The sequence below is a fragment of the Leucoraja erinacea genome, chromosome 18 (genome assembly GCF_028641065.1).
Source record: "Leucoraja erinacea ecotype New England chromosome 18, Leri_hhj_1, whole genome shotgun sequence".
In the NCBI taxonomy this organism is placed as follows: Eukaryota; Metazoa; Chordata; class Chondrichthyes; order Rajiformes; family Rajidae; genus Leucoraja; species Leucoraja erinaceus.
This window is the reverse complement of record NC_073394.1, coordinates 37,639,051-37,655,877: the sequence shown is the minus strand read 5'-3', so window position 1 is coordinate 37,655,877 and position 16,827 is coordinate 37,639,051. Positions and strand designations below refer to the sequence as shown.

General features: G+C 45.8%; 1 protein-coding gene across 1 annotated transcript in view; it reads right to left on the bottom strand.

The window, feature by feature from the left end:
- plekha7b (pleckstrin homology domain containing, family A member 7b) overlaps positions 1 to 16,827 on the bottom strand; it is a 308,621-nt gene that overhangs the window by 273,507 nt on the left and 18,287 nt on the right. The gene's annotated exons all lie outside the window — the stretch shown is intronic.

The following is a 16,827-nucleotide window of genomic DNA, read 5'->3' as shown; positions in this document are numbered from 1 at the left end:
ACCCCCTGATCCCTTTAGCAACAAGGGCCACATCTAACTCCTTCTTAAATATAGCCAATGAACTGGCCTCAACTACCTTCTGTGGCAGAGAATTCCACAGATTCACCACTCTCGGTGTTAAAAATGTTTTTCTCATCTCGGTCCTAAAAGACTTACCCCTTATCCTTAAACTGTGACCACTTGTTCTGGACTTCCCCAACATCAGGAACAATCTTCCTGCATCTAGCCTGTCCAACCCCTTAAGAATGTTGTAAGTTTCTATAAGATCCCCCCTCAATCATCTAAATTCCAGTGAGTACAAGCCGAGTCTATCCAGTCTTTCTTCATATGAAAGTCCTGACATCCCAGGAATCAGTCTGATGAACCTTCTCTGTACTCCCTCTATGGCAAGAATGTCTTTCCTCAGATTAGGAGTCCAAAACTGTACACAATACTCCAGGTGTGGTCACACCAAGGCCCTGTACAACTGCCGTAGAACCTCCCTGCTCCTGTACCCAAATCCTTTTGCTATGAATGCTAACGTACCATTCGCTTTCTTCACTGCCTGCTGCACCTGCATGCCTACTTTCAATGACTGGTGTACCATGACACCCAGGTCTCGTTGCATCTCCCCTTTTCCTAATCGGCCACCGATAGTGTGCTATTGTCAAAGTACACCGACGAAGAGCAAGCATTTGGTCACAATGTCAGGGATGCATGCAGCTCATGTTACTCAGTGTGATACAGCACAGAAACGGGCCCATCAGCCCAACTTGCCTGCAATGATCAACATGTCCCATCTACACTGGTCCCATCTGCTTGCGTTTGTCCCATATCCCTCCAAACCTGTCCTATCCATGTATCCATCCAAAGGTTTTCTAAACGTAATAATAGTACCTGCCTCAACTACCTCCTCTGGCAGCTCGTACCATACACCCACCACATAGATACATAGACAATAGGTGCAGGAGAAGGCCATTCGGCCCTTTGAGCCAGCATCGCCATTCAATGCGATCATGGCTGATCATCCACAATCGGTACCCCGTTCCTGCCTTCTCCCATGTCCCTTGATTCAGTTAGCCCTAAGAGCTCTATCTAACTCTCTTTTGAATGAATCCAGTGAATTGGCCTCTGCTGCCTTCTGAGGCAGTGAATTCCACAAATACACAACTCTCCGGGTGAAAAGGTTTTTCCTCATCTCAGTTTTAAATGGCCTATCCCCTATTCTTAATCTGTGGCCCCTGGTTCTGGACTCCCCGAACATGGGCAACATGTTCTAATTTCTAAATCCCAGTGTATACAAGCCCAGTCGTTCTACTCTTTCATCATATGACAGGCCCGCCGTCCCAGGAATTAACCTCATGAACCTACGATGCACTCCCTCAACAGCAAGACTGTCCTTCCTCAAATTAGGAGACCAAAACTGCACACAATATTCCAAATGTGGCCCTGTACTCACCAGGGCCCATTACAACTGCAGAAGGACCTCTTTGCTCCTGTACTCAACTCCTCTCGTTATGAAGACTATCATGCCATTACCTTTCTTCACTGCCTGCTGTACCTGCATGCTTACTTCCAGTGACTGATGCACAACGACACCCGGGTCTTATTGCACTTCCCCTTTTCCTAATCTGACACCATTCAGCATTCTTGTTCTTACCACCAAAGCAGATAACCTCACATTTATCCACATCACTGCACCTGCCATGCATCTGCCCACTCACCCAACCTATCCACGTCACCCTGCATCCTCATAGCATCCTCTTCACAGTTCACACCACCACCCAGCTTTGTGTCATCTGCAAATTTGCTAATGTTACTTTTAAATTCCTTCATCTAAATCATTAATATATTTTGTAAATAGCTGTGGTCCCACACACTACTGCCTGCCAACCAATTTTCTATCCATGTCAATACCTTACCCCCAATATCATGTGCTCTAATTTTGCCCATTAATCTCCTGTGTGGGACTTCATCAAAGGCTTTCTGAAAGTCCAGATACACTACATCCACTGGCTCTTCCTTATCCATTTTACTTGTCACATACTCAAATAATTCCAGAAGATTAGTCAAGCAAGATTTCCCCTTCATAAATCCATGCTGATGTGGACCGATCCTGTTACTGCTATTCAAATATGCCATTATTACATTTTTAATAAATGACTCCAGCATCTTACCTACCACCAATGTCAGGCTAACTTGTCTATAATTCCCCGTTTTCTCTCTCCATCCTGTCTTAAAAAGTGGAATAACATTAGCTATCCTCCAAACCACAGGAACTGATCCAGAATCTATATAGAAAATTGGAAAATGATCACCAATGCGTCCACGATTTCTAGAGCCACCATCTTGAGTACCCTGGGATGCAGACCATCAAATCCCTGGGGATTTATCAGCCTTCAAATGTATTACCCATTTGTGTGTAAAAAAAGTTACCCCTCAGGCACCTATTAAATACCCACCCCCACCACACCTTAAAACTATATTCTCTGGGTCTCTATTCCATAATCTGGCATGAAACACATTTACTCAATCTATTCCTCTCATGATGTTATACACCTACACAAGATCAGCCCTCATCCTTCTGTGCTCCAAGGAATAATGTCCAAGTCTGCTCAGCCTCTCCCTGGAGCTCAGGCCCTAGATACCAAGCAACGTGCTTGTAAATCTTCTCAGCACCCTTTATAGTTTCCTACAAGATGGTGACCAAAATTGAACACAATACTCTCAATGTGGTCTCACCAACGTCTTCTACGACTGCAACAGTTAATTAGAAAGGGATCATGAGGAGAGGTAATTCCCAAAAGGTGAGCAAAACAAAGCAACTAGTATTAGTGAAATATAGACACAAGGAACTGCAGATGCTGGTTTACCAACAGACAAAGTGTTGAGTAACTCGGCAAGTCAAGCAGCTTCTCTGAAGAACATGGCCAGGTGACTTGAAGGTCAAGAGAACATTAATTTCCATGCATGATAATATCTCCAACAGCATGCAACCTGAACTCTCATTTCCCCCCATTTCCACTGCCCCAAATTCTCTTTACAATTCTCTTTGCTCTTTACAAAAGCTCCAATTTTGCATTTGAGCACATTCTTCTTTCCTGCGTCTTAACTATCCAAGTCTGTCTGACTTAACTGAAGTGCTTTATCATTGCAAACACCCCACAGGGTTTTAATATAAACCACAGAAAACAAGCTCCACTCCAAAATTACCTGCACAACGCCCTGCCTCTGAAAATGCAGGGATTTACTGGTCTTACATAGAACAGTACAGCAAAAGAGCCTGCAATGACTTCAGCCCACAATGTCTGTGTTGAACATGATGTAAAGACCATCCCTTATCTGTCTGCACATAATCCATATCCCTCTACTCCATGCACATGGGCCTATCTAATAACATGTTCAATGCCGCTATGGTATCTGCTTGCACTACCAACCCTCTGTGTACAAAAAGGTTGCCCCACACAGCTGCTTTAAACTTTGTCCCTCTCATCTTAAAGCTTTGCCCGCTAGTATTTGATTCTTCCACCCTGGGGAAGAAGGCTCTGACTCTACCCTATCTGTGCCTCTCATTATTTTATATACTTCTATCCGTTTCCCCTCTAACTCTTGTGTTCCAGAGAAAACAATCGATATCATGTAGCTAATACCCCCACTAATCCAAGCAGCATTTTCGTAAACTTCCTCTGCACCCTCTCCAAAGCCTCCACACTCTTCCAATAACGGGGCAACCAGATCTGCAGACAATACTTGCAACTTAACAATTACAATTTAACAAAGCCCAAATGCCTTAGTCTGCTATGGATGTGCTGCCGCTGGCAGGATCCAGAGGAGGCTTACGAGAATGATCTCAGGGATAACTGGGTTAACATATGATGACCATTTGAAGGCACTGGGCCTGTACTCGCTGGAGTGTAGAAAGATGCTTGGGGGGGGGGGGAAACCTCATTGAAACTTACTGAATTGTGAAAGACCTGGATAGAGTGGATGTGGGGAGGATGTTTCCACTAGTGGGAGAGACTAGGGCCAGAGACCATAGCCTCAAAATAAAATGACATTCCTTTAGAAAGGAGATGAGGAGGAATTTCTTTAGTCAGGGGGTGGTGAATTTGTGGAATTCATTACCACAGATGGCTGTGGAGGCATTAGGTATTTTTAAGACAGAGATTGTTGGGTTTTTAAATTAGTACGGGTGTCAGGGTTTATGGGGCAAAGGCAGGAGAATGGAGTTGACAGGAAAAGGTAGACCAACCATAATTGAATGGCAAAGAAGACTCGATGGGTCGGATGACCAATGACATGACTCTTACGACTTATGAACATGACGAAAATTGCAAAGCACTCGTTCTTTAATGCAGACTTGTAGTTTAACAGTGTAACTGTCATGCTAACGTGTACACCTACTCTGACTGTGCAACTTGAAAGCGGGCCATTTCCATCACAATTCCCACAACTCGAGGGTTTCCAAATTAAGTTTCAACAGTTCAGCAATTCCAACAAGACACCAAGAACCAGCTGACAACACATGAAGTATGCTTCCCCTCACACCTGGTGCAGAGAAAATAAATCCCAGCATTTCACCTTGTCACATTTTGCAGGGACTTCAGAGGTTTTAGTTAATGTTTGCAACATTTCAGGGGAAATAAATAAGTTCCTAGTTTAGACTAGTCAATCCCATGCCAGGCAACAGTAGTTTATCAGAAGTATCCCAATAGAAATCTCTACATTTAAAGCACAGAGAATTACTAAAGGATGTTCGTCGAGCCAAGAATCGTGCTATTAGAATGCAGTCAGTGCGATACTGAAGGAAGAAAGACATAAGGAATTGCAGATGCCGGAATCTTGAGCCAAACACAAAGTGCTGGAGGAGCTCTACATGTCAGGCAGCGTCTGTGGAGGGAATGGACAGATGACGTTTTGGGTCGAGACCCTTCTCAGCCTGTCAAGATTCATTTGGTTTTACGATTCCCATGCTAAAAGCCAATTTTAGATCCAATGTGTCAACTTATTCTGGATCCTACAATCCCTAACCTTTTAGACCCAATCAACACAGACATTGAACTTATGTAAACGCTACAGAAATAACCAAAATATTGGCTTTTCTTTAAACCAACCTTGTCTAATTCTAATATGTCAGGTTAAAAAGACACACAGTGCTGGAGTAACTCAGCGGGTCAGGCAGCATCTCTGGAGAACATCGATCCGTGACGTTTTGGGACCCTTCTTCAGACTGATTAGAATTGGAGAGGGTGGGGGCGGATAGGAGAGATAGCTGGAAAAGTCGCCTATCCATGTCCTCCAGAGATGCTGCCTGACCCGCTGAGTTATTCCAGCACACTGTGTCTGATATTAAACATAACTCATGAACATCACTCAAAGGAAAGGGGAAGATATCCACTAGTTGCTAAAAATCATTTAAACTATTCAGATTTTCAATTAAAAAACTATGCAAAGATTTTGAGCAAACCCGCTCCCCCCCCCACCCCGTCAAATCATTCATTATGAATGTCATTTGTTAATCATTAATCCATGCGCTGAAGAATAAAGACACTATCCCTTACATCTTTAAACAAAGCCTCATTGTTAACAGCCAGACATGAGCAAGCACACATTTCAATTGTTCTCTTCGAAAACATGTTGGCCATTTAGAGATACAGACACTGGTCTCTTTAGACTTCAGAGATACAGCATGGTACCAGGCCCTTCGGCCCATCGAGTCCGCGCTGACCAGCGATCCTCGCACACGAACACTACCCTATACGCACTACGGACAATTTTACAATTTCCAGAAGCCAATTAACCTGCAAACCTGTAGACTTTTGTAGTGTAGGTGGACACCGGAGCACCCGGAGAAAACCGACACGGTCAGAGGGAAAACGTGCAAACTCTTTACAGACAGCACCTGTAGTCAAGGTCCAGCGGGTCTCTGGCGCTGTGAGGCAGCAACTCCAATGCTGTGCATCTCTGCCACCCTGACTAGTTCAACAACAAATTTAAAATAGCCAGCAGGACACAAAGTGCTGGAGTAACTCACTGGGTCAGGCAGCATCTCTAGAGAATATAGATAGTTAACGTTTTGGGTTGGGACCCTTCTTCAGACACATTCAAACAGGCGGGATTAGTTTAGAACGCGATTTAGCTTCCACAGCATTAGTTCAAATACAATTTTACCTTCATGTACATGAAACTCCTGCACACCAAGTGTAGGCTCCACACTTGTGCTTGGCCCGCTGGATTCCCCTTTACTAACCATTTTAACTCCCCTTCCCACACTGACCCTTCTGTCCTGGGCCTCCTCCACTGCCAGAGTAATGCCACACGCAAACCAAAGGAACAGCACCTCATATTCTGTTTGAGTAGCTTTTAGATAACATTTTGACAATTTAGGTGACTACATAAACCTCCCTCTGTCCTCCCCTTTATCATCCTTCCTCCAGCTTCACAATTGTCCCGTCTCTCACTCTTCATGTTACTCACCCCCAGCCCCCTCCCCCCTTTCGTGTGGAGGGGGGGGGGGAAGAAAGAGGAGGGATGGGGGGGATGAGGAGGGGTTCGGGGAAACGGGGGGGGGGGGGGAAGAGGGGAGAGGGGAGAAGGGAGCACGCCCGCTGCTGCTGCCGCTCGGCCAGTCTACGTCCTGTCCATCCGCCTGCTCGCTGCTGCCACAGACGGGGGGGGGGATGGAGTCGGTGTTCGTCATGGTGGGGCACCACGAGTTTCGATGAGCTGGTGGAAAAGATCTCCTCTGAGAAGGCCGTGAGGGCGAGTTACCGCAACGGTGGCAGCGGAGGAGACGGACCTGGGGGGGGACGGGGTAGACGGGACCGACATTGCCGCAGACGGCGGGCAGGGGAGAGGGGTGTTTGATGCAGGAGAGAGAGAGACGGGACCAGGGCCTTCACTGAACCTTCCTCCACAGCCGCCGGATAACTTTTACAATGTACCCTGTACCACCGATTGGAACTAAACTTGTTGCACCCACAGCACAGGAGAACGGTCAGTAACCTGGTGAAAAACCATTGTGCTATGGCGTACCATTTTTGCGCAAATAGAAAAACCCCTCAAACCGGAAGGGCACAAGATCAGAGTTTTAGTTATGTATAGATTGTCACATTATGACCAATGAAAGCTTCAAAAAGGGAACGCAAAATAAAAACAAGCAACAAGTACTGCCACCCACACTCACTCTGCCTTTGATATTTTTCTCACTACATTTTAACGATTACATTTGTGAATATTTTTGACAGCACTGCAAGGCTGTGACAAGTACCAGAAAACGGGTTCAGCACAACTGGACAACATAAAGTGAGTGAACAATAGACTGGAGGTTCATGAAAGGCAAGGACATGCTTTGAACAGAAGAAATGCAAATATAATCACAACATGGAATTGGGGGTTAGGTGGGTGACCAAAATGACCAAACGCATGGACAGACAAAGTAAGTGAAATAGCTCACGAGCAAATGCTAAAAGCAGCAGAAAGACAATAGACAATAGGTGCAGGAGTAGGCCATTCAGCCCTTCGAGCCAGCACCGCCATTTCAATATCAATATCAATTTTATTCGTCGGTGGGTTCATGATCATTCAATGTGATCATGGCTGATCATCCCCAATCAGTACCCCATTCCTGCCTTCTCCCCATATCCCCTGACTATGCTATTTTTAAGAGCCCTATCTAGCTCTCTCTTGAAAGCATCCAGAGAACCTGCCTCCACTGCCCTCTGAGGCAGAGAATTCCACAGACATTGTGTGATGCCCAGATTCACTGCACCGTGGGCACAGAATGCACACAAAAGCAAAATTAATGTAGGTTGGTTAGTGCAAGCGCACCAATCAGAGTAATGTACTAACACTAGCTCCACCTTACTGTACACTTTATATTAATACCTACTTCCCATATTATGTAGTTACACCGGTGGTAGAGATGAACTAACAACGTATTGAACTGCACCACCATGACTGATGATTAAAGCTGACTTTGAACACCAGACTGTGTCTGTACAGTTCTCTACATGGTGTCAGACTAGCTGGAAATTACCCATTGCTTCTGTCTATCGGGTTTTATTTGCATTTTATTAGTCTTAATCTTTTACTCTGATGGCTCACTCGTGCTGCACGCCAACCCAGCTCATCTTTGATGCAGACATAGGCGAGCGATGGAGACTCTTTGAAATTGACTATGAGCACTACGTCAATATCGTCCATCGCAACGATCCTGATGAAGTCAAAGCATCGCTCCTGCTCCTGCTCATCCTGGCTGGACCAGAGGCTACGATTCGCGCGCAAACCTTCGACTTTGAACCAGCTGTACTCGATGGGAACGGCCAGGTGGTGGTCCCAGCTGAGACGATGCTCAACCTTAATGTACTGCTACGTACATTCCGTGAGCGATGTGACCTGCCTTCGAACCGCATCCTGGAGAGAGCAAAGTTCTTCACACTCCAACAGCATCCTGATGAACCTGTGGAACGTTTCATTTGTGATTTGAAGTACATGGCCCCGAGATGTCGCTTTGGCGAGATAACTAATGAGTTAATACATGACAAAATCGTTAGCAGCATGTGTGATCGGAAGCTCAAAACAGAGCTACTCCGAAATGCTGACCTGACTCTTGAACAGGCTGTGCATACCTGCCGTATGTCAGAGGTTGTAGCCCCACTGGGTGATCAGCTTGGCACTCAGAAACATGATGTTAATCTGACTGGTTTCAGTAACTACACCACGTCAGCTGGCACTAAAAGATTTGTGAATGAGCCACCGCAGAGGTGCGCTAACTGCAACAATTTCCATAATAGAGGTTGCCAGCTTTGTCTAGCAAACGGCAAATCATGCAATTACTGTAAGAAAACGAATCATTTTGCTGCATGCTGTTGTTCTCGTGGGAACCATAGTGCAAATTCAAAGTCTAATCTACACCTTCTGCAGCAAGACCCAAGTCTCCAACTCCCATGAACAGTTCGAAGCTGCCCATGAGAATGAACCAATTATCTCATGTGATTGCTCTGCTGTTCACACTCTCCTCAGCACATCTGGTAAGCTCTTGGACCCTGCTGTTACCATGCACATCAATAAAAAGTCTGTTCTTGCTAAAGTGGACACAGGAGCGCATGTGAATGTAATGTCCCTGAAGGTCTATAACAAGATAAGAAATAATGAGACCTTGACTAAGGATGCCAGTTCTCCATGGTGTCAGACTACCTTGCATTGCCTATCGGGGGGGGGGGGGGGGGGGGGGGGAGGTTCTCACTCCGCATGCTGCAAGGGGGGGGGGGGGGGGGGGATTCTGCACCCTCTCGTAGTGGATTTCAAGTGTGTCAATAGAAAACCTAATTTTCTATATTGTGAAATTGAACTCTGAGACTTGGTTGGGAATCCATGCGTGCCACGACCTGGGTTTAGTGTCATTCGGACGCGCTGTCCACAAGCTATGCCTATCTGACAAACCAACACAATAACTCCTGTCCCTATATCAGGACTTGTTGATGACAAACTGGACAAGTTGCCAATGACTTTGCCCAGCATGTATCCCCCGCGTTGTTCGATTCCCTCATCCCCCAGTGCCCCTAGTCCTGCATGCTCGCCCCGCCGCTCCTCTCCAGGCTCCCCGGCTGCTTTCTCCTTCTTCGGTTCTCCACCACCCAGCCAAGACTAACTTTTGCGTAAAATCGAGGGTAGAGGGTTGCTAGAGAGTACGCAGCGGGTCAGCAGCATCTAAGCGAAGGAAATAGGCAACGTGGCGAGGTCAGACCTCCAAACCAACCGGCAAATTTCAGTGCCAAGTATGTTCAAGTTTACTTGGGCAAGCTACAGATAAATGTATTTAGGAAAAGTCAGAGATACATCGCGTACACAAAATTGCTGGGCCCCACCGAGTCTCAGCCGGTGATGCAGCTAACACTATCTATGGAGCGACTAGGGACAATAGGCAATTTTACCAAGTCTTCAATCTTTGGAATGTGGGAGGAAACCAGAGCACCCAGAGAAAATTTCAGTGCCAAGTTTACTTGGACAAGCTACTGAATAAATGTATTTGGATGAAAGCTTAGTTCAGAGCAAGGCTGCAACTCTACCAAGAGACTAGATAAACTGGAGTCTTTTTCCCAGACATAAACTGAGTTATCCAATTTTTCAATTAAATAACAATACTGAATTGAACAAGGGAACAACTAATAGAGACACAATGATTTGCAGGTAGTGGTTTGCAAAAAAAAGACACTAAGTGCTGGAGTAACTCAGCGGGTCAGGCAGCATTTCTGGAGAAGGTGGCTAGGTGATGTTTCAGGTCGGGACCCTTCTTCAGATGATGCCACTCTCAGCTCTTTCAAAGGGTCTGAGGAAGGGTCCCGACCGGAATGTCACCTATCCATGTCCTCCAGAGATGCTGCCTGACCCGCTGAGTTCCTCCAACACTTTGTGTCCTTTTGGCTATTTAGTCCCAAACATTTGCCCCCATCCACCCCAACCTCACCCCACATCCCCGTCACCCAAAAAAGGCTTGCAATTATATATTTGATTCCTTGTAGAAGCCAGCGGTGCTGCTGAATCTGCTTCCAATACATTCCAGTTGAGAAATTGCCATGTAAATGTGTCTCTTTTGCCAACAGCCTTTAATCTTGTTAAACACTCACACACTTGACAAAAGAGGCTTCTCATTGCCTTTACAGCTTATAATGATAGGTTTGGATACACCAAGACTTTTAATTGTCAATGGATTAGACTGGCCCCACAGAGATGGTAGGAATGAGAACATCCTGAAAGTTAATCAAATTGTGAAAACATTTCAAGAAATTTGTTTAGTTTGGTTTAGAGATACAGTGTAGAAACAGGCCCTTCGGCCCACCGGGTCCGCACCTACCAGGGATCACCATACACTATGACTATCCGACACACTACACATTTACAATCTTTAGCGAAGCCAATTAATCTACAAACCTGTACATCTTTGGAGTATGGGGGGAGGGAACGGGAGCACTGTGCAGGGAGGAACTGCAGATGCTGGTGTAAGTAAGTTTATTGGTCAAGTATTCACATACAAGGAATTTGCCTTGGTGCTCCGCCCACAAGTAACAACATGACATACAGTGACAGTTACAAATGACTCAGAAAACAGTAAACATTAATAATAATAAAACATTTATGATAAAACACCATTGATCAAGCATGTGAACCAACAAAATACCAGATCAAAGGGAGGATACAGATTTTTGGCTGTTGAGTAGAGCAACTACTCGTGGATAAAAACTGTTTTTATGTCTGGCTGTGGCAGCTTGGCAATCCGATGTCACCTTCCAGAGGGAAGTGATTCAAAGAGTTTGTGGCCAGGGTGAGAGGGGTCAGAGATGATCTTGCCAGCTCGCTTCCTGGCCCTTGCAGTGTACAGTTCATCAATGGAGGGAAGGTTGCAGCCAATAACCTTCTCTGCTGATCGGACGATTCGCTGCAGCCTCCAGGTGTCGTGCTTGGTGGCTGAGCCAAACCAGACTATGATGGAGAAGGTGAAGACAGACTCTACGATGGCCGTGTAGAATTGGACCATCATTACCTGTGGAAGATTGTGCTTCCTCAGCTGCCGTATGAAGTGCATCTTTGGTATAAAGGAAGTACATCCTTTATACCAAAGTTAGACACAAAGTGCTGGAGTAACTCAGTGCGTCAGGGCAAAGCTTCATAGTGAAAGGAGCAAAGTTTAAAAGAGCTGTGTGTGGGGCAAGTTTTTTTTAATAAAACACACAAGTGGAGGGTGCCTGGAACATGCTGCCAGGGCTGGTGGTGGAGGCAGACATGACAGTGATGTTTCAGATGCTTTTTGAAAGGCACATGGACGGATAAGGATCACGTGCAGGCAGAAGGGATTAGTTTAACTTGCCATCATGTTCAGCAGATATTGTGGGCCGAAGGGCCTGTTCCTATACTGTACTAAATTCAGACAGCACGGAAACAGGCCCTTTGGCCCAACTTACCCATGCTGACCATGATGCCACGTCTCCGCCCACGTCTCCCACCTACCTGCACTTGGCCCATACCCCTCTAAACTTGTCCGGTCCATGGACCTGTCCAAATGTCTTTTGTACGGTTCTATATTCTCAGGTTAAATGAATTGAAGACACGCAATACTGAGACATTCTTGTTGTTAATAACAAGCATTCCAAATCTTTAAATTATCCACAAAGTTATGTTGAGTTTACAAAATTCTTAATCTTAGATAAGTTTAAAATTGACTGCCTGGCATAATTATTAAGCAGAAACAGCCGATATCAGTGACACGTTCCACCCCATGCATTGTGAAGATGTTTCTGCAAAAAGGCCCTGGGAAAAGGTTCTTCCTCCACACCACTGCCCACCAAGCCACAGATGCTTCCTGACCTGCCAAGTATGTCAAGCATCTGCAAAATGTTCTTTTCCAAATAGAATTCGGCACCGAGCCACACAAATACAGAGATCAGAACAGCTTTTAAATGATGAGAAAATGGGATAACATGGAACTGGAGTGAATGGCCTGTTTCCATGCTGTATCCCTAAACTAAACTTAGTTCACTGCACAAACTGACAAGAAAGAAACAAACTTAGTTTGGAGCTTGATTTGAGCAGAGATTATTGTATCTCAGTAACACAGTGCTGGAATGACTCAATGGATCAGGCAGCGTCTGTGGAGGCAATGGACAGGCGACGTTTTGGATCGAGATCCTTTAGTTTCGTGCAGACATACATCATGAAAATAAGTCCTTAAGGGCCTGTCCCACTTACACGTTGTTTTCGCCGACTTGCCGGCACCCGTCACAGTCTCAGCAGGTGGCCGTAAATTTTCAACATGTTGAAAATCCAGCGGCGACCAGAAATAGATACGACTTTTTGGGCAACTACACACGACCATACAGACGTCATCCACGACACGTCTAAAAATGTCGCATAAGTGGGACAGGTCCTTTAGGCACACCGAGTCCATGCTGAGTATCAATCGCCCGTTCACACCAGTTCTACGTTATCCCACTTTCTCATCCACTCCCTACACACTAGGAGAAATTTACGGAGGGCCAATTAACATACAACCCGCATGTCTTTGGGATGTGGGAGAAACCCAGAGCACCCAGAGGAAACCCACACGGTCACAGGGAGAACATGCATAGAAACATAGAAAATAGGTGCAGGAGTAGGCCATTCGGAACATGCATAGATCAACATAGAAAATAGGTGCAGGAGTAGATCCCTTTAAGCCACAAAAGGGATCAGGGGGTATGGAGAGAAAGAAGGTACAGGATATTCCACATAGCATGGAGTATTCCAAACATACTCCACATAGGCAGCACCCGCAATCAGGATCAAACCCGGGTCTCTGGTGCTGAAAGGCAGAAACTTTAAGCACTCAGTGACGATGAACGGGACTTTGTCGGTGTGTTAACCAATCCTTAGCGCACACACACACACACACACACTGGTACTGTATACCACGCTCAATAACAACTGTAATATTTAGTTTATGTGTCTTATCTGAAAATCAAGATATTACATATCAACTATCATCCCAATCTAATTGTTGAGCTGCTGCTGTTGTTCTTGTGATGGTACTGCCAAAGTTGTTCGGTGGGAGGTTTACATATTTGAACCTAATGATGTGGATAAACGTTTTGTCCAGATGAAGCACAAATTGGACGTACACCTGTGGCATTTCCATTAGCTGGTGCTTTTGAGAGGCAGAGATAGGGTACACAGAACTTTGACCCCCGCCATGGTGGATTTGACTAATACTAAAGGGCAGAGCTTTACGGTGAGAGTGGTAACGTTTGAAGTAGTTAGGCGGGGCAAGTCTTTTTGCACAGAGAGTGGTGGGTGCCTGGAACACACTGCCGGGGGTGGTGGTGGCCAGTGACGTGCTAGTGTCAGTGGCCCGGCCCTCCCTGTATTGATCGCCGCGTCTCCCCGGGGAGAGAGAGGGGTGGGGCCAGGGCTGTGTGCGTGAAGCACGGCGACTGGAGGGTCGGGAGCCTCCTGGATTATGGAAGGCAAGGACATGTAATGAAGGGGTTTACACACATTACATTGGTGACATACATAGAGATAATAACTGGCACACGCTAATTGCCCGCGCTTCATTCAGTTTCTGAAGGGTTGCGCAATCAGAGGGGAGGCTCAGCTCGTCGCTGCCTCACCTCTCATCTCTTCCTGTATTTGCAGCAGAGCTGCGCAAATTTGGTGATTTTGACTATAAAAAAATGATTAGATTCATATAGAAACGACATTTATAAAACAGATCAGTGGAAAAATCATTACATTTATTTTATTTTATTATTATTTTTCTTTACTTTTCTTAACAGCTATTTTCATTGGGAGTATGACAGGTGAGGTTCTGCCTCCCCTGACCGCACGTCCCTGGTGGTGCGGGCAGATAGGATAGTGGCGTTCAAGAGACTTGTATAAATGGAGGCATATGGATCGCATACAGGCAGAGGAGATCAGTTTTAACTTGGCATTGTGATATTGTGGCCAGTTCCAGTGTTGTAACTGTTCTCTGTTCTATCAAGTTTGGCACAGACATTGAGGGCTGAAGGGCCTGTTCCTGTGTTGCACTGTTCTCTGTTTCCCCCTCAGCAGGATCGACCCATTTCTTAAGCAGGGAAAGCAACCATTGCTTAATGCTTCAAAGACAAAATCAGAAGATTTCTGACCTTCATGAACTCAGATGAAAGTCCGTTCCTCTCACCAATTGCCCCATAGATTAAGTCAGGAATACCAAACCAATTTTGTGCGCTATTTCTATAATTAAATTCTTTGCTGCTTAAGATGCCATTGATGCCTTACATAACAATATACTTCTGTCTATTAGTATCTATTATTCCAAGATGTTTCACTGAGAGGTTAATAGTCAGCGTGCAGCTGTCCTCTCTGTACAGAATAAAGGAATTTGTTGCCATTTCCTTTCACTCACTGCAGGAAGGACCATCTGTAATTCAGGTACAAGGTTGTCATTGGAGACGTGACAGTAACGATTAACTTTCAGTCAGAAGATAAAAATGCAGAGTATTTACATAGTGTCCCCAGTTCAGCCCTAGTTTGGTGCCTCTCAGTCCCTACGCCACCCTGGTTCAGTTTAGTTTATCATCATGTGTACCGAGGTACACAGGCCCTTTGGCCCTCTCATTCCACGGCAACCATCGCACAGCCTGTCATGCTAGCTCTATGTTATCCCACTTTCTCGTTCACTCCCTACACACAAAGGACAATTCACAGGAGACCAATGAAGCTGCAGTCTTTGCACACCTTTGGGATGTGGGAGGAAACCAGAGCACCCGGAGAAAACCCACGCAGTCACAGGGAGAACATGTAAACTCCACGCACACAGACAGCACCCGTAGTCAGGATCAAACCTGGGTCAGTGGCATTGGCTCCACCAGCAGCTTCACACTGGACTTCTCCTCAGCACAGACTGGGTAGCAGTAGGAAACAGTTTATAGGAGCAATTAGCCTCCATTGAGAGGCAAACTTTAATGTTTAAACTTTAGGTCTCAGACTTTAGAGATACAGTCCAGGATCAAGCCCTTCGGCCAACCATGTCCGCGCCGACCAGCGATCACCACATACACTGGTACTATCGTACACACTACAGGCAATTTACAATCTTTACCCAAGCCAATTAACCTACAAACCTGTACGTCCTTGGAAAGGAAACCGGGGCACCCGGAGAAAACCCACGCAGTCACAGGGAGAACGTACAGACAGCACCCATAGTCAGGATGGAACGCGGGTCTCTGGGCTGTAAGGCAGCAACTCTACCAGAAGATTCCTGCCTGCTATTCTGCTGTGAAAACCAAACTGAAAACTGTAGCTGCACAACTTGATCTCTTAGTGGCTGTCGGTCCATTTACATTCTCTGTTCCTGCCTTCACACAGTATCCCCCGATCATGCTGACATTAGAGTTTCGCTTCACTTGCATTCATTTATTGACCGGGTCTCCACTGCCCTCTGTGGTGGGGAATTCAGTGTAAACACCCTGTGCATGAGGAAATAACTCCTTATCGTGGTTCTCAATAGCTTAACATCACTGGCAACTGCGATCCCTGGATCGAAGACTATTTGAAATAGGAGCAGTTTTAGGCCATTCGGCTCATCGAGTGTACTCCACCATTCAATCATGGCTGATCTATCTTTCCCTCTCAACCCCATTCTCCTGCCTTAGTCCCGTGACCTTTGACGCCTTCACTAATCAAGAAATTGTCGATCTCTGCTTTAAAAATACCCAATAACGGCCCCCACCGCCATCATTTACTCCACTCATCTGCTAATCACGTCTCACCGCCCACCTCTAACCAGAAGGCTCACAACCTATCCATGTTCCTTACAGATGCTGCCTGACCCGCTGAGTTACTCCAGCACTGTGAAACATCACCCATCCATATTCCCCACAGATGCTGCCTGACCCGCTGAGTTACTCCAGCACTCCGTGAAACGCCACCTATCCACGTTCTCTAGATATTCCGCATGATCCGCTGGGTTATTCCAGCACTTTGTGTCCACCCATCACTCGCCAGGCTTTATCCTGCCCCAACCTTTCTTTTCCAGCTTTTTCCCCTCTAGTATAATCAGCCTGAGGAAGGGTCTCAATCCAAAACATTCCTTCTCTTGTCCTTCACAACTGTAAACTATTCTTACACTCTTGTACGTAAGTATGTCTAGTAAGATTTTTACGGGTACCGAATTTTCAAATTTTTATTTAAACTCTACCCAGCTGCATGTGACAATAAAGTAGACTCATACAGTGTAGAAACAGGCCCTTTGGCCCAACTTGCCCACACCAGCCAACATGCCCCATCTACACTAATCCCACCTGCCTGCGTTTGGCCCACATCCCTTTAAAC